This window comes from Perognathus longimembris, chromosome 13 (genome assembly GCF_023159225.1).
Source record: "Perognathus longimembris pacificus isolate PPM17 chromosome 13, ASM2315922v1, whole genome shotgun sequence".
Classification (NCBI taxonomy): domain Eukaryota; kingdom Metazoa; phylum Chordata; class Mammalia; order Rodentia; family Heteromyidae; genus Perognathus; species Perognathus longimembris.
Window position 1 is genome coordinate 39,044,803 of NC_063173.1, and position 22,524 is coordinate 39,067,326.

Here is a 22,524-nt window from a genome sequence, read left to right on the forward strand (position 1 = left end):
CTGACTATTTTTGTGGGTTTGAGGCCTACCTGGGTATCTAGTATACAACGTTAAAGATTTGCTATGTGGTAAGCACTATTTGATTTACAGTAAGGGTTAACTGAGGCAGAGGTGGACTCTTCTCAGGAGGGTGGGGTGGGGGTAGGGGGAAGCCAACTGATTAGGGCCCAGGAGCATTCTACACACCACTGGGCTTGCATCACTTTCTAACGGTGTGCCCATTCTTAATGCACCTGTAATGGAGTCACACGCCCCCCTGCACCCCCCCCCCCAAGGGAGGGGATTCCTGGTTCCTCCTAGAGTCCACCACTCAGTCTCTGGCAAAAAGATGATAAAAGGATGGATTTATTGAGGAAGTAAAAAGCGAACCGACTGGCCAGGGTCGCAGCCCAGACTCGGGAGCTGAAACTGCAACCACGTGCAGCTTTTCAGGCCTGGTTATAAAGGAAAACATCACATAGTCAAACCTGCCACACCCAGGTGGCCAATGGGGTTACAGTCTGTCTCACAGTATCTGTTTGAGCCAACCTAACATTCTAGTTAGAATTGGCGCCATGGATTTGGTGGGGCTCACATGATGCAGGTGGATACGTCTACTCATGGAAGGGCACAGGTTCTCATCACTATCAGTAACTTATTAGCATCAATAGAAGGAGGCTTTACAGTGGCAGAAATGGCAAGATGCTGATCCAACAAGAAAGGTTTTATACTTTCCTAAAAAGACCCTATTTAAAAGGGTTGTTTGTGTTGCACATTAGTCTGAAACCCTGTTTCCTGTGGACTGGAAGCATACCATCAATGCTTCCCAATCACAAACTCACCTGGGTCTAACTAATCCCCTGTTGTTGGCCATTTCTATTGTCCCATCTGGTCCTCTGTTCTAGTCCCCTGTAGTCTCACCGACTAATCCCTTGTGAACACTCAAGGAGCTTTTTATTATTAAGGCTCAGAGGATGAGAAGAATAACTGGATAGGAGCTGAACATTTTAAAACGGGAGAAAATGGCTAATCATACTGAAAGCCAGACTACAAATAACCCCCTCCACCTGTCCATTCGACCAGAGCATGGGTGTATTTGTTTATGGCTGGATCTTGAGTCACTGTTCAAGTCCAGGTTTCTGTGTAGCTCTGCAGTTCCTTCACACCGAGATATCTGACCAGGCAGTGACATGGTGGCAGGAAGCGCACAGGAGAGTGAGCAACTCACTCATGGGTCTGTATCTACTGGTGTTTACTTGTGTGTACAATCAATCTGAAAAGCAAAGGAAGTGACCTCTGATACTATTGTGCCAAGTCACGAGACCACCACCAAGAAGACCACCGAGACTCAGACATTCCGAAATGCAATAGCAAGGCAAGACTTTATTCAAGCAGGACTGCGGCCCGGGCCTTGTCCTACCCACCGACACAGCGGAGGTTAGGAGGCAGCCTCAAGCTGCGATAATACAGAGCTTATAAAGGCAAAAGACAAAGTTACAGCAAACAGGTGTTTAAGCAAGCAAGATTACAGGTACAAATCTGATTGGCTCAGGGCTCGAGGTATTCTAGGGGCGGTTAGAGTTAAGCATTCTAATAAGCTTGTCCTGGGTTTTCCCACAGGGCCTGCTTATTTTCAGGTTCACGTGGTAAAGTGGGGTTCGCGTGGTAAAGTGGGGCCTGACTTCAAAGTCTGGCACTTCAATACTGCCCACCAGTCAGATTGTTATGCCCAGATTTCGGGGTCCCCAAAGACCACCAAGGAGCCAAAAGCCGATGTAATCACACAAGAGTCTTTATTGAAAGCTCAAGCCTGGGCTCACAATCGTCACCGACACAGCGGGTCTGAATCGAGAGCCCCGACCCTCCATTCAGCATGGTTATTATAGGGTTTGGGGGAACATTCCATGGGTCACATCATCACACAGCAAATCATGTCACACTGCGGGAAAATCATAAAACAGCATAGCAACTCGCAGCAAATCATTTCATATCATGGGAAAGTTATAAAATAATTCTTAAGAGTGATTGGCCTGGGCTGGGAATATGGCCTAGAGGCAAGAGTTGCTTGCCTTGTATACATGAAGCCCTGGGTTCGATTCCTCAGCACCACATATATAGAAAATGGCCAGAAGTGGCATTGTGGCTCAAGTGGCAGAGTGCTAGCCTTGAGCAAAAAAAGAAGCCAGGGACAGTGCTCAGGCCCTGAGTCCAAACTCCAGGACTGGCAAAAAAAAAAATTTAAATTAAAATTTTTAAAAAAGAATGATTGGCCTAATCAGTGGCAGGAACAGGCCTGGTGAAGGTGATTGCCAGCTTATGGGTTTTGAAATGATTGGTTTAGACAAATGATCTGGGTCGCAAGGGTATCACCTGAGTCATCCTTAACTTGAGGGGACATCTGGAACTTCAGGTATTTCCTATTATCTCTTGATCCAGGTTGGGTCACAAGGGTGTTGCCTGAGTCATCCTTAGCTTGAGGGGACACATTAACCATGTTTCAGGAATATAAAACACACTGGCCACACTTCAGTACATTTGTGTCACAATGGCTAAAGCATTCTAACTTTAACTGACCTCTAGTCAAATGAAATCTCTCTGGCAACCTTCATTATTTTAGACTGCATTTTCACATTGACATGTTCTGCAGTTATTCCAGGAAGCTTCAGAGCCCCATCAGGCCCAAGCTACAATATGGAGGTGCAATGGCTGCTCAGGTTCTTCAAGATGAACCAGAGTGAAGGGCCACAGTCAGCCCATCTCAACCTTTTACCAAAATGTTCACACACACACACACACACACACACACACACACACACACACACACACGCTCCCACGGGTAGAAGAACCAAGTATACTCAATCCATAAAGTTGGCCTAATTAAATCCTGACAGATTGCTTCAGTATTTAACAGCTGCCTGGTAGCTGGGTCTAGTTCTAAGCTCTGGCAGGAATAGGATACATCTGGCTCCACTGAGTTATTTAGTATCTTTGATACAAGCCAAGAGTGGTAGAAACAGTGGAAAATGAATCCTTTTCTTACTGGAAGAAACAAGAGAGTTGGAAAAAGTACATTTTTTTCCTCCTGATTTTAAAATGATGATGATGATGATGATGATGATGATGATGATGATGATGATGATGATGATAGACTGAGAAAGTTTATCAACAGCCAGTAAAGTTCCCTTTGGCATTCCATTGGCAGGACAGGCTGTTTGGTGATTGCTGAGGGCTTTGAGATGTGGTGGCAGTTTAGCCATATCAAATACCTAATGAAGGAAGGTTTCATCTCATTGGTATTCAGTCTGGCACTGGCATTACATTCACTAATCCTGAAACAATAAGCTGTAAGGAGAGGCTTGCTTCCTTGGTTGGAAGTGAATGGAACAGCCTGAATTATCCCAGTTTTATCTCCTGTGTTAACCTGGAATGATGCCAGCGTGTTGAGTTTCACCCCCAGGGAATTCATATCATGTGAAAAACTTAAATCAGGTCTGTCTGCCAGTACACGCAGTTTTAATCCGTTAAATATTGCTAGCTAACAATGCACACGGGGCCCTTTAGCTGCACAAGACAGCCATGTTCTGCTAAGACCATGCAAATAGAACTGCTTCTGCCTGGTTATTTTTTTTTAAGGGAGGGATTGATAATCCCATGCCTACATGGTTTTGCCCAAATCCCTGGGGCAGTGCACAGCACTTGGCATGTCTTAACCTTAGCGATAATTTCTCCTCCCTTTTCCAGGGCCTGGTTCTCTTATTACTTTGAGCTCAGGAAGATTTCAAATGAAGGATTGTCTTTCTCTTTGATTAGCTACTTAAGAGGAACCAGAACCCTTGGTTTTATCAAGTTGTAGGAACTTGAGTGAGAGCCTGGGTAGAATGTCTAGCGAGAATGGCATTGAGCCATCCCTACATCCTTCTGCACGCATGAAAATTAAGCAATGGGACTCCAGTGAACCTTTCATAGAGCTTTTATCTGTAGAGTGAAGCACTGTTGTCTATATAAGAACAGTTAACTTCCAGAAAACTTTCTAGGTTTTCATTTGGTTCTGTTTACAGTATTGCATCTTTTATTTCTTGGTTCATTCCTAGAGGAGTCATTTTTTTTTAAATTTTCTTCCTCCAAACATGAAAATAACTTTTGGGTTATAAAAAAGGAATTGATGGGCAATCTTTTATTTGACAAAATATCTGTCCAGGAATCCATGTGTGGCTAAGGGAAGTGCTGGATCAAAGGGTGCTGTGGCATCCTTGTTGTGGGTGTGGGCCCAAGCACTCCAATGCCTGTGTCATCTTCCACCCTTAGTAGCCAGTGGCAAGTTGTCCAGGGGACACACCCTTCCTGTGCTTTGGTTTTCCCTCTAGTAACATGAAGGTGTCAACCACATTTATTTCATTCTGAAGTCCTATAGTGCCCAAGAATTTTGCAAGCACTAGACCACCGTTTCTATTGTTAATATCATTTTCATCCTCATCTGTTATCATTATGGAACAATCTTGTTCCCCAAGATAAAGCAAAACCCACCATTGTTCTGTCCTGACAGAGGCAGGCACTAAATAAAAGATTACCTTAGATCATAAGAGGCCGCAATCAAAGAGAGAAAGCTGATTCCAGCTGAACACAAATAAAAGGAGTTGTTCTAATCAGGAATATTACTGAAAGCTTCCTTGTGGAGCTGGAGATTGGCCTGAGATGGAGGGAAGGAGAGATATTCACACACTACAAAGTAATTAATTCATAAAATATGCAATAATCACCTGCATTTTGCCATCCAATAGCAGTCACTGTTCTCATTCTAATATACAGCCTGCATTTTTCTTTAACAAATAGAAATGCACGTACATGCACCCACCTACATGTTTCTCATCAACAAAAAAATGGTGTCCTACCCTCATAAAATATATACTCCTCACTAATGTATGCTTTTGCTAAGCAGTCTGCTGCAGGCACCTTTCCATATCAGTAACTGGGACTGACTTCTTGAGAGCCCAAACCAGCATGGGCCTTCCAACTGCATTTCATGTGTCACTTGCCTTCCTGTGGCATCACTTCCCTGCTTCGCCCTAGGCAGGATGGTTCTGCTCCCGGATCTGGCCAGGGGTACTTTACAAGGACCCGGGCGCCCTACAGAGCAGCGCTTATTATCATGTTTTCCAAAAGCTCTGTGGCTGTGTCTGAACACCTAATTTAGGTTTGTGGCTGATAAATGAGAGCCTATATTTATACACTTGAGAAAAAAAAATTGCATACCAACACATCACCTTCCTAATGTTACTGAAAACGTGGACTTCCTGTTAAGAAATTTGCCCTTGGGGGACAGAAAAGGCACCCAAACCTTTGGAGATTCTTGGAAGATGAGTTTTTTGTGAGTTATTTGCCTAAAATTGCTAATAGCTCAGGACACAAAAGTCACCTTTAAAAGAGATATTTTATGGATGCAAAAAAATAAAAAAAAAATCAATGGCTTTGTGCTGGGTGAATTGGTTTCCACTTCTTTCTCCTCCTTAGCTACTCAATAACAGCTTGATTCATTCTTACGCTCTTTGGTATGATTGATGACATAACTACTCTCTCTCTCAATGAGAGCCCCTGTTAGCAGGAAGCTTCAGTTCCTGGTATACTTAGACCTTCTGGCTCATTCCAGCTGCTTAATGTATACAAAGCCTTCTCTTTTTAACTGTAGCCCTCCCAGCTTCCCGTATGTCCACAGTATCTTCTTCTTAATGGCCTGGTTTCCATTTCTATTTCCCCCTTCAAAGCTTAACACTGGATCAGTCCAGATAAGGATGGGGCCTTCTGTGTATCACTGTCCTAACCTGCAAGGGTTATCTTCACTAAATACTAAACATTGAAGTTGTGCTTGTTTTGTTTTTGTTGTTTGGTTTTTGCTGGTTGTGGGGCTTGAACTCAGGGCTGGGTGCTGTCCCTGAGCCTCTTTGTCTTCAAGGCTAGCATTCTACCACTTGAGCTACAAGCGTCACTTCTAGCTTTTTCTGAGTAGTTTATTGGAAATAAGGGTCTCCTGGACCATCTTGCCCAGGGCTGGCTTCAAAGCAGGATCCTCAGATCTCAGCCTCCTGAGTGTCTAGGATTACTGGCATGAACCACCAGTGTCAGGCTTACGCTGAGCATCTTAAAACAACCAAATGTATTTTCCACAGACCTGGAGGCTGCAAGTCAGGAGCAAAGTGCCAGCCAGTTCATATCCCAGTGAGGACTTGTAGACCACCTTCTCAAGTGGTGTAGAGAAAGGAAGCTCTTTAGTGGTTTTAAGAATCAATCTACCCTGAAGGCCCCACCTGCAACCCTAATCACCTCCCAAAGGCCCATCTTATATGCTATCATGGAGGAGTATGGCTTAATAATGAAGTTGGTGGAAAACTCAGAACATGCAGGTTTTAGGACTGAAGGTGAGGAAAGCAAGTTGCCAAGAGACCTGGGCTGGCAGAAGATAAAATCTGAATTGCCAGGATGGAGACAGCATGGTGTGGTAGAAAGAGAATGCTGGTGGCAAATGCCAACTCTGCCACTATTTTCTTTTCTTTCTTTCTCAGTACTGTGACTTGAACTCAGGGCTTTGCATTCATCGAGTTTACTTCCCATGACTGGCACCTTACCACTTGATCCACACTTAGCCTTGCTTTTTGCTGGTTAATTGGAGGTGGAGTCTTTTAGACTTTATTTTTAACCAGGACCCACCTTTGAGCCACAGTCCTCAGATCTTAGCCTCCTAAGTAGAATACTGGCATGAGCTACCAGCAGTGCTCAGCTCAAGGGGCATTCTTAAATGTCCTTGCACTTACCTTTCCTTCTGTCAAAGTGGGGTGCTGCTACTCACCCCAGACACTTCCAGTGACTGTGCTCTGTTCAGTCAGCAAAGAAGTAACTGTGGATGGCATGGTTGTTGTTTGTCTGTTTCTTATGTTGCAGGCACTATGTCAGGTTCTGCCATGCAGTGGAACCTCCTGCATGTGCCTAAGGGTGCAGGATAGCACCTGTGACTGTACTTCATATTGGAATGGCAGAGGGGTAGTGATTTGGACTGGTTACTGACTGAATGTTTGTATCTTCTCTGAGTTCATGTGTTAAAGCTGCATCCGCCCCATGGTATTTCATGAGGTAATCAGGGTTACGTGAAGGCCTGAGAGCAGGGCCTCCATGATGGGATTAGTGCTCTTGTAAGAAAAGATACCCAATACGAGTTTCCTTCTACTGGTCCCACACAGAGGAGTCACCCCAAATAAAAGAGCTATGGGAACTAATTGCAATGTCAGGCTGAGGAGAAAGAAATGCTTTCTGTTGTTTTGCTGAGTGGGAAAGTAAAGCTTCTTCCATGTCAGATGGCAGCCAGGGTAGTATAGAGATCTTTGAGGGTGGACATGGGGTGGGGTTAGAATGAATGAATGAAACCACCTTGGCCAGTAACCATGTCATAAGGTGGTAAGACCACCACTAGAAAATGCCAGACCCTTATTGTCAAGTCTGATCACTCTCCCCTTATCCTTGCTGCATTCCAATCAACAACAGAAGTGGAAATGTGACTTCACACATGGGGACTGTCGTTCGTATATTCAAGCTAGATTTTGCCACATGACATTTTCTTTTTTACTTTGAGAAATCAGACTTGCTATAATGTCCAGTGGTGAGATTTTTGTTGTTGTTGTTATGGGGATTTTTCCATGTCTTTTAAAATAATTTTCAATTAACGTTTTGAAAGGATGGAGTATAAAATTTACTAACCTGCAATTAATTTCAACAGTAATTATCAAAAATCCTAGTCATGTGAAAGATGGGGAACATGGAATAATTAGTCGTGGGCTTTTTCACTACCATAATTACAGTGATGAATATGCATGAAGCTGATGGGGAAAGGAACTGGCAGCAAGCAATTGTATGTAATTAAACTTTTAGCTGACTGTGTTGTGTAGTACTGTGCTCAAACTATTAGCAAAGTCTCCCCAAACAAATACCCCCTCCCCAATACAAAGTAGTCATCATTGCCTTTTTTTTTCAACTCCTCTTCTCTTGTTATTTTTTTTTTTTATGTATATAGTGTGACCCTCTTAGCTCTGCCTCTTGTTTAGCTGGGTGTATAAGCATGAGCCACCTATGGTTGAGATGGGATTATCTCTATTATCTCTAATTTTTTTTTTTTTTTTTTGGTCAGTCATGGAGCTTGAATTTGGCGCCTGGGCACCGTCCCTGAGCTCTTTTTTTTTTTTTTTTTTTTGCCAGACTTGGAGCTTGAACTCAGGGCCTCAGCACTGCCCCTGAGCCTCTTCTCTTGTTTTAATTAACATGCATTGCTTATACAAAGGAGCTCATCGAAATATGTCCATGCATGCCTATAATGTACTTTCTTATGTCACCCGCACTTACCCCATCTCCCCTCTGCCCTACTTAAACCATTTAAAACCAGGTGCTGAATTTGAGGGTTCAAGACCAACCCATACAGGAAAATCCATGCAACTTTTATCTCCAGTTAACCACCACAAAGCTAGCAGTTACATGCAGACTTGAGCAAAAGAGCTAAGGGACCACCTGGGTTTGAGCCCCAGTACAGGAAGAGACAAACACATTTTAATAGATTTTATAATGCTGTTTTCATACATGCATATAATGATATATTTCAATCATAATTGCCCTCCCCCTCACACTCTTCTTTTACTGTCCCCATCCTACTCATTTCCCTCCTAAATAGTTCTCCCTTTTATATTCATGTCATACACACACACACACACACACACACACACACAACACACACACGCACACGTATGAACTGTATGTAGATAGTAAGTCTAGGTTCTACGTATGGGAGAAAATATGCAATATTTATCTTTTTGTTTTGCTTATCATGGCAACATCCAGTTCCATCCATTTTCCAACAAAGGACAAAAGTGAACTTTTATTTCTGGCTTAATACCATTCCTTTTTAATGTTCCTTTTAACCTCCTTGAGACTCTGGTGTGGCATGCATTGTTATGGCCAAGGTGACCTGAACAGGATGGACCCGGAATAGATTTTTATGACAAGTTAACACAGCTCAGCCTTGGTATCAAAGACCCTTGCTAGGTGGGCTTTTTTTTTTTTTTTTTAGTGCATCCTTACTTGGAGTACAGAGTACAGGAAATGCTGTGCAACAGTAGCATAACATAAATGCAACTACTTCCCAGCTGAGCTGCTTCTGCAGGCCACTCTATGTGTTCCCTATTACTCCTCTTTGCCTGCCCAGCAGCCCAATTTTGCAATCTGACCAGTTTGCCCAGTCACTTGCCTACTGAATGAAAGATAGCAGTTTGGATGCAGGTCTTTTCGATCCTAAGACCTATCTTATTACCACTTGTACCCTGTTTCTCCAAGTTGGGAAAAGGAAGGAAATCATCTTAATCCCCTCTATAGATGACAACTGGGATTTATTCAACTGCCTTCTTACTACAGGTAGATAGCCAGGGGTACTAATCAGCAAAGCAAGGCCCTGATAAGGAGTGCTAAAATCTGGCCCAAGCAGAGGTAGTGGTCTGACAAGAGCAACAGCTGTTATTACAGAGTCCTTAGACTCTCTTCGCCAGCAAGTAGGCTGCATATGTTTACGTCATCCATGATCTTCACAAGTGTCCTGAAAGATGAGCACCATTATCCCCCATTTTACAGAGGAGGCTCAGGAGTTGAAAATAACAGAGCTAGTAAATGGTAGAGCCAAGATCCAGACTCCAACTCAGGGGCTGGAGATATGGCCTAGTGGCAAGAGTGCCTGCCTCATATACATGAGGCCCTGGGTTCGATTCCCCAGCACCACATATACAGAAAATGGCCAGAGGGGGCGCTGTGGCTCAAGTGGCAGAGTGCTAGCCTTGAGCAAAATAAGAAGCCAGGGACAGTGCTCAGGCCCTGAGTCCAAGCCCCAGGACTGGCCAAAAAAACAAAACAAAAACAGACTCCAACTCAGCCTCCATCCAGCGCCTGTGTTCAATGCTGGACATCAGTACATCCTCTGAGCCCCTCTCAGGGACCACAAACTGCCATCCACTGAGTAGGACCCAACCCAAGCTGACTTCATCTTGATGCCCAGTGGAAAGAGCCAAAATTCACATGTTGGAAATCTCAGCAAATTTCCCCTGATTGCAAATGAGGTGAGATTTGAAAGGTGCTTGCAAACAACTTTCTGGAATCTTCTTGGAAAGGACTGAAGTGTAGATGTGTCTCACTGTAATCATTCTGGGTCTTGGTCTTATTTAGTGCATTGTCCTAGGAGATTGCTTCTCCATGAGTAGCTGCTTTCTGGAAGTGCTCAGTCCTGAAGGCAGTAGAAGTACAGCCCCCCTGTGAATGCTGGCTCATTGCACTGTCCAAATTCTCCTTAAGCTCAGTGTTTTCTCTAGTAAACATATATAAATAAAAATAATAACAAATGAAAGAAAAGGAAAAAAAATCCCATCACATATGTGCATACCAGACTTCCATTAGCAGAACCCAGAAGAACCTTCAGCCAAGTGAAGCAATTTCCTCTTTCTGTAATTAAAGCAATTTAGGGGCTGAATGTATTTATGGGCAAACTTACTGAAGTGACACAGAAGCATTTTACAATGTGCATATGAGAGGGAAATCAGAGGCTCTGGGCAAAACATTCCACAGCTCTCTCCATGGTCAACATGGTGGTGCCAGTGGGTCAGGTCTTCTTCTTAGGCAGGGGTGGGACAGCTTGAGCTTGAGAGGGGAGAGAACTGAGACACACAGAAAGGAGGAATTTGCCCCAAGTTAGAGAGCAAGCCAACTGGCAGCCAAGCTGGTAGAAGGCAGGCCCCGTCCTTCCTGCTGAACCCATGTAAAGCTTAATCTTCTCTTGTCACTTTGGGTTTTCTTATTCTCATCAGAGTTGTCAAGGTCTGAGGTGGTACAGTGTTATGTTTTGCTCTTTCGAGTGGTTTCAGTTTTCCTCTGGCTCTTACATTTAGGGGAGTTTCCCCAGGGATCATTTCATATGCTTGTATATTTTGTATTCAATATTTGCATATTCCCAGATCTGCCACCTAAGTGTGTATGTCAGCACTTGCTCTACAGACTTCCCTGACTGATAACCGCTCCAGGCTTGAGCCCCATGCCTGTGCACCCCCAGCCATCATGTAGACAGCACAATGCTGTCTACACACAAACACACACAGACACAGACACAGACACACACACACACACACACACACACACACACACACACACACACACACACACCCATACTTGCAACTCTAAATTCAGAAGTGACCTGAATTCCCTGGAACTAAGTTTTTATTTTCCAAGTTCAACTGGGACTTAAGATCAGTATTCTGCTCATTTTGTGTTTGTATATTTTTTATGCTTACAAAGCCTAAGGATTTAAGATAAGTTAAGACATCCAAGCCCTGGTCCTCTTGTTGTCTCCATGGGCACAGAGAGTCCTTTCCTTGGTGAGGCCCACCTGCAGTTCACAGTCACCAGTGTGAATCTCTCAAGGCAACTTCCCTGTGACACCCCGCTGCTCTATTCTGTTAATTCTACTTTGCTTCTAAAAAGTGACTTTTGAGGAGCGAGACAGTCACAAGCTTCACAAGACTAGCCCTCTAATTCTCCTGGCCTATAGTGATAACCATAGTGGTCAGCTGTTTACACAACATCTCTTGTCCACAAGCAGAACTAATTATGCTAGAAATTACAGCATCTTTTGCTTAAGACTCAGGTTTGAAGGTTTTTTCCTGAGCCAAAGGAAGCAAGAAAGTTTGCAACATCCCCTTTTATCTCCCCCACCCTCCGAATCTTTATAGATCAAAAATAACTCAGAGCCGGTTTATCTGCCATCAAATTTGGAACTTCAGAATAGTTCCATTTCAGGCTTGTCCTGTTGAGATCACAAGGGAAGTTTATAATCAGGACCGATTATGAATGTTCTTCCTCTAAAGCCTTAAATAAAACACACACACACACACACACACACACACACACACACACACACTTAACTGTCTCCTTTATCTCCCTCATTTGTGTGTTCAGTTAGTACAATTGGACATACATAGGTACTGCTGTGAGAGAAGCTTTGCCAGGAAGAGCAAGGTGGCCTGCAAACTCTCAGTGACATGAATAGAATATCAATGGTCATGACTCCGTGTTCCCTACTTAGCCATCTCAGTTCCCCAGGCTTTCAGTATAGATTGTCACTGGGTGTAAACAGTATCTCCTGTTGCTCTGATGCCAGTGTCACCAGAAGGAGCATTTGATATATAGAAACAACTGAATAAAACTAGAGACCCTTGACTTTTGGTTAGGAGTTATTTCTTATTTCCTCTGAATTTAGAGATTCTGGAATTAGAGGAAGCTCAGGAGGTGCCTAGAAAATTAAAATCCTTATTAAAGGGGAAAACATTCATACATGAAATATTGAGTGGTGCTAATAATGCTTATAATAGCTAATAATGTGTGCAGCAGGCACCAGAACAGTCAGGAGATTTCCAAACTCATAATTTAAGGCTTATTATTACAGAGTGGCTTTCTAGATATTATAGGATACCTAATATATGTGTGAAGCTGAGCTTTAGTGCTTAGAAGCGAGAGGGACAGATTATAAATATGAATGAAATGAGAGTCCAAACCTGAACAAATTCAAGGTCACCATGATGGAAAACTAGTTTTATCAGTTGCTTCAGAATAAGGGAGAATACAATGTGGATCAAGGTAACTGAGTGAGAAGTCAGAGATTTGGTGACCGTTTCTGTTGCAGAGGACACCAGCATGTGAGCAGAGTAGCTACACTGCAAAGTGTATGCCAGGCCAAAAGGGCAACAATGCTAGGAATGAAAGACTTCTAGAAAGATCCGTCTGGAGAGTCCTATAACTAGTAAGGCTACCCACATTCCCAGCTGTTCTACAATGTACAGTCTCTCAGCGGCTCTACTGAGATTCTCATTCTACCATTGGCCAATCATGCTGTCCCATCTAAAGGCCCAACTCGGGGAGGATCTGCTTGCTGAGTTTACACATATCACCATTTATAACATTCATTTCTCATGAATAAGGGCCTGGCCCCTCCCTGGTTGGCTGGAGGCCTCTGTCAGTTCCTTGCAATGTCTATTTTCCATTGAATAGTTTCCATCCCAGCCCTCCAAGCAAGAGACTGAACGAAAGCAAGAATGGAGATGGGACAAAAGCCACCAACTATCTTTTATAACCCAGTGCTGGAAATGACATGTCATAGTCTATCTGTTAAAAGTGAGGCAGTAAGTCCAAACCCAACTCCCAAAGGAAGAGACTTCACAGAGCATGCAAACACAGGGAAGAGTTAGAGCTGCCCACCTGAAAGGCTTCCGCTGCACTGGGGAAAGACAAAAGAGCATCAGGAGTGGATGGGTCAAAGAGGGTCCTGTAGGTCTTTCTGAAGACTTTATACTACACTTTAACAGTAGCTTCAGTGTGATGTCATCCATCCATGAGGATTTTCATTGTAGAAGATTAGAATAGGAAAGATTAGAAGTGAGAGCATATGTCTTGGCCATCCCAGGGGACCATGCGGAGATAATCACAGACAGGAGAAAAAAGTTCATAAGGAGGTTTATTAGTGGGGCTATAGTTCCCACAGGAGAGGGAGCTACATGGCGTCTGCACCTTATCCAGGTGGCAGCTTCTCTCTCTGGGGGTAAAGGGAAAGTAGGTAGTGAGTAGGAGTGGCTCATTAGGTATGGGTGGATCTGGGAGCTAATGGGAGGAGCTGAGGACCTGAGGCTAGGGAAATGCTAACAAGAAGTAGCTCCTAATTTCCCACCAGATAGGTTCTGGTTGAATAAATGCTCACTTGTTATGCTACTGTTACAAAGACTGCATTGATTTCAGAAAGTAAACAAGAAATCCATAAAACCAAATCGAAAATAAGGATGTAGAGAGAGCAGCCTGAATGAGCTCCTCATGGCCAAAGCTGGGACAATTTGAGCAACAGAATAAATAATGTTATAGGCTGTTTTGTGCTGCTATAACAAGTGGGTAGTGGGTAGTTTACAAAGGACAGAAATGTGTTTTTTTACAGTCTGGAAGAACCTGGAAAACCAAGGTTGAGGCTTTGGCAAGTTGCGTGTCATGTGAGGCCTGGCATCTGCTTTCAAAATGGCCTTGTGGCCCACACCATAAAGGAGATGACTCTGAACTCACTTAGCAGAAGGGCAAGCTCACCTCACACTGTGCAAAACCTGTTATACCAGTCTCACTCCAATTCAGGAGGAAGGAGCCCTCCTGGCCTGTCATATGTTCCTATTGTCACATTGGCCACAGCTGGATTTGGAGGGGCAACACATTCAAACTTTGGCTTAGAGCTCAAAGAACAAAATAAATAGGCACAACTCCATCTGAAGTATTAAATAAATAGGAGGAGGGGCAAAAGCCCTATAGTTAAGTTCCTGTGAATGAAATGTTGAAGCAATGAATGGACTAGGAAAAAATCTTTATCACCATGGACAACACAGTAATAATTACTGTAGGCAAGATCTTTTGTGAATGTTAAAAATTAATGGATGAAAGATGATTTTGTATGATGTGAAAGGATATTTCCCAATATATTTATCAACTGTATAAGGAAAAAGAGAAACTTCACTGTGAAGAATTCTGGCAGATGCCATCTTAACCAAGGGATTGGGTTTGACGTCCTCAGTTAATTCACATCCGTGTCTCCCATCTCTGTGATATGCTCTGTGACCTGTGGCAAGCATTTGATCATCCTCAAAGAAGTAAAGCCATGAAAAACAAGGAAAGGCTGAAAATTTGTCCCAAATTGGAAGAAACAGAGGCTATATGGGATCCTAGATTAAATGCAGGGACAGGAAAAGGACATTCGTGGAATAAATGGTGCCATCTGAATGAATTCCAGATCCTAGAATTACTCCAGTTTAATTCACTGTCATCTGTGGTTCTGTGGCTGGGTGAGTTCTTAAAGGGTACCAGATAAAGTACAGGGGAACTATGTATGCATTATTTTTTCAGTGCTTCTCTAAATCTAAACTTCTCTAAAAGAAAAAAAGTTGCATACATACACATTTTATTTATTTATTTCTGGTTCTGGGACTTCGAACTCAGGGCCTGAGCACTGTCCCCAAGCTTCTTTTTGCTCAAGGCTAGCACTCTACCACTTGAGCCACAGTGCCACTTCCAGCCTTTTCTGGTTATGTGGTGCTGAGGAATCAAACCCAGAGCTTCATGCATGCTATAAGCAAGCATTCTACCACTAAGCCATATTCCCAGCAAAAAAAAAAAAAAAGTTATATTTTAAAAATGGAAAGCCTGGCATATTGTAAGCTCTGCACATGTATTTACTACATTGCCAAAATGGCCCTTGATTTAAAAATTAAGCTGAATCTGGTGGTATGTGGTAGTAATCCAAACACTCCATGCAGAGGATCTCAAGATCAAGGCCAACTTGGGCAACTTGGAGAGGCCATGTCAAAAAGGAAAGGAAAGGGGAGGGGAAAGGAGAGAAGGAAAGAAAATGTTTCATTGAGCAAAAATATATAAATTATAAATATTTGCCAAGACATGCTTGAACCTTTGTCGAAACTGTGAAAAAACGTTTAGCAAAAGAAATACAGATTTTGATGGTCATGTTTGGGAAAGGGGGGCTGATGGCTAGAAGACAGTCCAAGAGACAGCTTACATGTCTGCAAATCCTTTTATTTTTTTTAGGTGTGTGTGTGTATGTGTGTGTGTGTGTGTGTGTGTGTGTGTGTGTGTGTGTGTGTGTACCACAGAGCTTAAATGCTGTCTCTTAACTTTTGCATTCAAGGATAATGCTCTACCACTTGAGCCACAGCTCCACTTCCATCCTGCCCTGGCTGGCTTTAAACCATGATCCTTAGATCTCAACTTCCTGAGTAGTAGCAGCCAGTGTAGCCTTTAGGCTCCCAGAGTTCCCTGCCTTAATGGCTCCCACCCCATAACAGTGAGCATCTTTTGACACCCTAGCTGTGTTCTGTAAGTGTTTAATGAATGAACAAATGGGCTGTGTCGGCCCCCATGGACTTCATCTGTATAACACTGATGCGTGTGGATGTCCTTGGTCCTCTTCCTCAGAGGTCCAGCTTGGGCCCTCTGTTAGCACCAGAAACCTTTTATTCTTTACTTGTTTTGCTTTTTGCAGTGCTATTAATGTTTAAAATTCTTGCTTGAACTCTCCAGCCTGAAGTGTCTGGAGTGGTTTCAACAGGGATACATGGATTCTAAAGTGGCCCCAGGGAAACTTGGTTATTATTTCCTCCTTAAAGAATCCAGAGGGTAATTTTGAATCCTCCACAGTTGTAGACCTTGTAGTTGTTCATCTATTATGGAACAGACAGGCTCTGTGACCCCCTGCCCAGGAGGGCCCTTTGTTGGAATGGAGCCTCCAGTACCTCGTCTTGGAGAACATTAAAATGCTCCAGCAAGCCTTCATCGCAAGAAGCATAAATATGAGACATCCAAACAGAAGACAGGATCACACAGGCAGGCAATATTGTTCAGCCACCCAGGGAGGCCATGGTGGCAAGGAACAACAGATGTATTAATTATCCACATGCTTCATTGCTAAGACTGAGACCAAGTTGGCTATTTCCTGTGAGAACATTTCCATGGCTTGCTTCTGAAGACAACAAAAGCAAGAGCCAGCCATGCATGGTGGTATGCACTTGTCATCCCAGCACTTGGAAGCTAGAGGCAGGACAACAGGAATACAGCCTGAACTACATAAGGAAGCCTTGTCTCAAAAGAAGTTGGGGGGCCCGGGGGAGACATTAGAAAGCAAGAATAATCTGGGCCTCATGAAGATCTCAGTTCCAGTCTAAACCAGGCAAAAATGTCTGTGAGACTCTTTGTTTTGTTTTGTTTTTGTTGCCAGTCCTGGGGCATGGACTCAGGGCCTGAGCACTGTCCCTGGCTTCTTTTTGCTCAAGGGTAGCACTCTACCTCTTGAGCCACAGCGCCACTTCTGGCTTTTTTCTATATATGTGGTGCTGAGGAATCGAACCCAGGGCTTTGTGTATACGAAGCAAGTACTTTACCACTAGGCCATATTCCCAGCCTTGTGAGACTCTTATCTCCAATTAACCACCAAAAAATAGAGCTGTGGCCTCAAGTGGTAGAATGTCAACCTTGAGTGAACATGCTCCAGGACAGTTCCAAGGCCCTCAGTCCCAAGCCCTAGCACCGACACCAAAAGGAAGGGATCTGGAGAAATAAAGGAAGAGGAAGAGGAGGAGGCAGAAGAATCATTGACTACTAGAGTAACTCTAAAATTATACCATATTTTGGCCCACTGGTATTTCCAGTTTTGTGGGCCCAAGAGTTACTGTCACAACAACACAACTGTGTCATTTTGGCACGTGCCATAAGCAGTATATAAATGAATGGGTTTGGTGGTACACCAATAAAACTTAATTTATACAAATAGGCCATAGGCCAACTGAAACCATCCCTAGACTAGAGCATTAGGGTACTACTACCTAGAAGTCAAATGACTCGAAATTCGGGTTGTGGAAGACTTAGGGAACAGTTGAGGAGAGACCTCTCTGGGCCACTTGTAGGAATTTGGATCTTGAATGGGATGAGCAGTCCTCAGAAAGCATAAAACAGAGAATGCCTGTTTGCTATTACTTCTGAAAAACAGCTTTTCAGATGCTATGTGGAACATGTGGTGAGGGCTAAGATCGGAAGTTGGAAGTCCCGCCAAGTGTGTGCTAATTTTTGTAGAAGACACTGGTAACTTGTCTCCTATTTTGGAAGAGTGAGCAGAGAGCTGCCCCTCCATTGGAATGAACAGAGCTAATGCTGAAGCCTCTGGCTCCAGTGACTGGCTGGGGGGGGTGGCAATTAGGTCATTGTCTTTGATATTTGATTATATTGCTTTCTTAGCTCTCACTAATAACATTTTATTTGCACGACAATAGCAAGATTTTTCTCTGCCCTTTTAAGGCTAACTTTTCTGTGCAGTGCTGCTTGTGGGTAATAGCACACACAGATACTCACAAACAGATCAAAGCATCTGGCTCCCCTCATCCTGCTTGTGTTAGCATATTCTACCCTGACCGCTGACACAGGAGGCTCAATAAGCCATTGTATTGTAACTCTCCAAGCCTTATTACTGGACCAGAAGCCGTCTGATCATTGAGTTTAAAGAATGTCTGCTAAGCATTTAATTTTACAGCTTCCACCAAACACTTCAGGTAAATAGATACAGTAAGCAATAGAAATAGTAATTCTCTACAGTCCTCCTTATTCAGCAAATTCTAGGAGGCACATCTATTCTTTTTAAGCATGTTGCTTGAAGGAGCAGCTCAGGATGTCAGATGCAGGAGCCTGGGTTTGCTGATGCCATCCTGTGTGCAAGAGAGCAATGCCTGGAAGTTCTTGCCTTTGGTAGTTAGAATGACCCCAGTACCTGGGGTCATTTCCAAGTCCAACATCCTCCCCTGCTGTCTCTCATTGGCTTTTGCTCTTGTGTGGTCTGCTGCAGAAGAAGTAGCAAAGAAATATTCTCCATTTCCTCTGGAATCTTCTGTTGACCTTTTGAAGCGATTGTACAATTTGGGCTGAGTTCTCAAAAGGCTACTTAGTCCCTACATCCCAGTTACTCTCATCACTGAATTTTGGTAACAATCTGAATTCTATTTAAGTGTGTGTGTGTGTGTGTGTGTGTGTGTGTGTGTGTTCTTCCTAAATCTCCAATTACAGTCCTTACCCTCCAGCCAGCCAGTTCTCTGACTGCCCTGAGCCTTTTTCTTAGCAAAGACACCATTAACCAGCTAACTCCCTGGGTTGTGTCTAGGTCCTTCCTCCTCAGAGCAGAGCCCAAGCTCTGAGTATATAGTTGTCTCCTAACATGTTAGGAGAACATTTCCTCTGTTCTGAGAAGCTGTCTGCAGGGTGAGCATCATAGGAAATAAGAGGCTGTAGGTACCAGTTTGCAGTTTCAGTGATACTTACTGAAAGGATAGTGTCTTTGATTTTCAATAAGACATCCTGCCCCCATTTTCCCAGTGACATACCTATACGGAAAAGGGTAGGAAGGACCAGAAGCCCTTTGGTTTCTTAGCATAAGAACCACTGAAAATTCCCAGGGAAAAATCATCATCTTGTCTTATAACTTAGTTCTCCCCATACCCCCACCCCTTTCTCTTACTGACTCTGATCTTAGAATATTTGTCTCCTGGCTCACACAGTCCGGCAAACCCAGTGCCTTCTTCTTGGAGCATGGTTCTCTCTCTGTGTTCTCTCTGGCTCAGGGCCTAAATAGCTCCTGCTGTGGGCTAGCTGGTTCTGGGAAGCTCTGATTTTCCCATCACCAACCCCCCCACCTCAGTTAATTTTAGTAACTTGAGTTGCTATGGTGATGGTTCAGTGGGGTTTTCAGTGGTTCTCTTTTGATTCAATCATTTGCCGGTCTGCCCTTTAAATTAAGCTTTTTCAATCCACATCTAAATCAAAGCTGGAGATGTGCTTGGAATCACAAGCCATGAGGGTGCCCCAGTGCTGTGGAGTATTGAAACAGGAAGTCAGGATGGATGTTGGGATGCCCTTGGTTGTCAGTGACTCGGGGTTTGAGAGAGGGTGTGACCAAAGGCATATGGAAGCTGTAGTAGAGATGGGATCCGGAGTGATGGGATCCCAGGGCCACCCCCAAGCTGAGTGTTGCAGGGTCAGGCCTGCTCCTGGCTTTGTTTCCAAGTCCCAATTGGTCCTTCTCAGGAACTTGCTCCTCAATGGGTGAATGGGTGTGGCCCCAGCCCAACTCCTATGCCTTTCTCAAAAGGCTAATGCCTGGTCATCATTCCTGAGAATCCCAGCTGCCCTCGGGACCCATTCCCTCCTCTCTGCCATTCTGCACCTTCCAGATACTTCTAGTCAAGTGTGAAAAGATCATTAGGTGTATTATATTTGCACAGAGGAAAAGAAGTAAACTCACCATGGGTACAATCAGCTCAAACTTACAACAGTCTTGTGTGTGTGTGTGTGTGTGTGTGTGTGTGTGAGAGAGAGAGAGAGAGAGAGAGAGAGAACAATGTTACCCTCTGAACTCAGGACCTTGTAGTTGCTCAGCTTGCTGGTTCAGCTGGCATGCTACCACTTTAGCCATGTCTCCAGCCTGGCTTTTGGCTAGTTGTTTTAGAGACAGAGTCTGACAGGTTTCTCTGCCTGAACTAGCTTACAACCATGAGGTACTGATATCCAGCTTAAGACAGTAGCCTTTATTATTCTTACCAACTCTGTGGTGGCTGCTGTATTTCAATCCCAATTGTACAAATGAGGCTTATCAAAGTGGAATCCATTGCCCTGAATCGCTTATGTGGTTCTTGGAAAAACTAGGACATTACAGCAGTCAATCAAGCTCCCAAACCTAGACAACCACAATACACCCTGCCTCCTTCCTCCTTCATGCTTATACCTCACTTTCACATTGAGTAGGCAAGCATGTGTGAATGATATCCACAACACGTACAGATTTATCAGTCCGTGACAGGGATGTGACAGTGTATCTACAAAGTGGAGATTCATTCTCCCCGCTTTATAAAGGAGGAAAATGAGCATTTGACTCAGCCAGGGCCTCTAGGTGTGGTTCAGATGGATCTGGGCTCAGGTTTCCTCTCTGTTGCTTCCTGAGAGACTTGTGGGAGGTGATGTGCCTTTCTGACCTGTGAAGCTAGATGAAATAGTCTCCACAAAGCACTTCCCATCAGAGGTGCTTGGTGTAGAAGACGCAGATGCTGAGACATCCCAAGGCCACAGAGGCAGAGAGTGCCTGTCCCCAGCAAATTGTCTCTATGTGAGACATTCAGTTCTCAAAGAAGAGCTAGCAAGATTCCCAGGGTCTTCTTTTAGTTACATTCTACTCTAAAGAGAATACAATGTAATACAAACACAATATACAGTGGCAGGCACAGACAAGTGCTGTGGAGGCAGATAAAGCAGGGTAAGGGCATGAGATCATGTCACCAGAGCCCAGAAATGACACTGGCCGATGAGCAGAGAGACAAGAGAGGAGGAGGTAGAAGCCAGGAAAGAGGTACTGCATTGAAGACATAAGAAGATCCATGGCTGCAGATCAGGCACAAGTCCCATATCCTAGAACCACAGCAAGGATGCCTAGGCTGGCGGGTCTGCACAAGCCGGGAGGGCAACCGTGGAGGGTCAGAGTAGTGACTGGGAAAAATGAGATAGAGCCTGCCAGACAGGTGAGGACTTTGGCTTTATGCTGAGCTCATGGGCAGCCACTAGAGGGTATTGAATTAATGACATGAATGACTATGTTACGGAAGGCACACCCTATGTCTAATTGGAAAGTATCCTGCAGAGAGCCAGAGCAAGACAGGACAGGGTGACAGTGGCTAGAGAAGAAGATCTAAGGCAATGAATAGCAAGCCCCGGTGTGCTGGGTCCTTGCCTTGGCTCCCCTGTCAGGCATCTTTTTTCCTGCCCACTCTGGGACTGGAGCAAAATGAACAGCCCCACCTCCCAGTGGGTCATCACGTTCAGATCTGAAATCTGAAGCAGCCGTGAACTCGTCATGGTCACCTAAGCACCCACTGGGGAGCCCCATGTGTAATGCTTCTGTTATCAGCCGTTCTCTGAATTCTTTAGTGTTTTGTGTTCAGCTCCAAGTGTGCGCACTCAGCATTTCTCTGGGTAATAGGGTTTCGGGGACAGAAGAAGCAGTGACATGCTCATTCCTCAGGGACTGCAAGGGAGAACACACCAGGGTAGGCTTGGGCTTCTTGGGGACAGGAAAAGGATCAGCAGTTCCTGCTCAGTCTCTGGCAATGTAGGAGGTGCCAGATGGTACCCCACTCTCCCCAGTGGCCCATGAGGGATCTTCTGTACAATAGGGGGCTACAGGTGCTTGTCCAGCTCCTGGTGATGATGCCTAGTGGATAGGTGAATATGTGTGAAACAAATCAGATCTTGGGTTTACAGCACAAATTCTGAATCCAGACCAATCAGAGTCCTCCCGGCTTCCTACATGCTGGTTCTAACAACTGGTACTAATCACTCCACAGGTGTGTGGGAGACACTGTATCCTCAGCCTATGTGCCGGGCTCCTCACCTGCAAAGTAGCTGTACCACAGGTGCCATCTAAAAGCACAACAACTGGGGGGCTAAAGTCCAGAAGCAGAACTTACTCTTGTAGTTCTGCTACAAAATCAGACCCAGAACCAGGGTGCTGACAGGGCTATTTTTTTTCTGGCAGTCCTGTGAGGCAACCTATTTGTGCCACCCTCCTGGATTCAGGAAGCTGCGGACAGCTCTTAGAAGCCTTGGCTGGGGGGCTTCGAGACTCTAGTCTCTGCCTCTGACTTTGAACAGCTGCTGACCTGCCTGTGTCCATGTCTTCCCCCTTTTCTGTGTCTTGTAAGACATTCACAATGGATTTGGAGCCCACTGTGATCCCTTCTAGCTCATCTTAGATCTGTATTGCAATTACATTTGAAAAAACCCTTTTCCAAATAAGGTCACATTTTGAGGTTCTGAGTGGATGCATTTTTCTCAAGGGAATACCATTCAGCTCTCTACAGACTATGTAGAGAT

The 22,524-nt window shown here is 44.2% G+C and overlaps 1 protein-coding gene across 1 annotated transcript in view; it reads left to right on the forward strand.

The window, feature by feature from the left end:
- Ldlrad3 (low density lipoprotein receptor class A domain containing 3) overlaps positions 1-22,524 on the forward strand; it is a 238,186-nt gene that overhangs the window by 203,819 nt on the left and 11,843 nt on the right. The window lies entirely within an intron of this gene.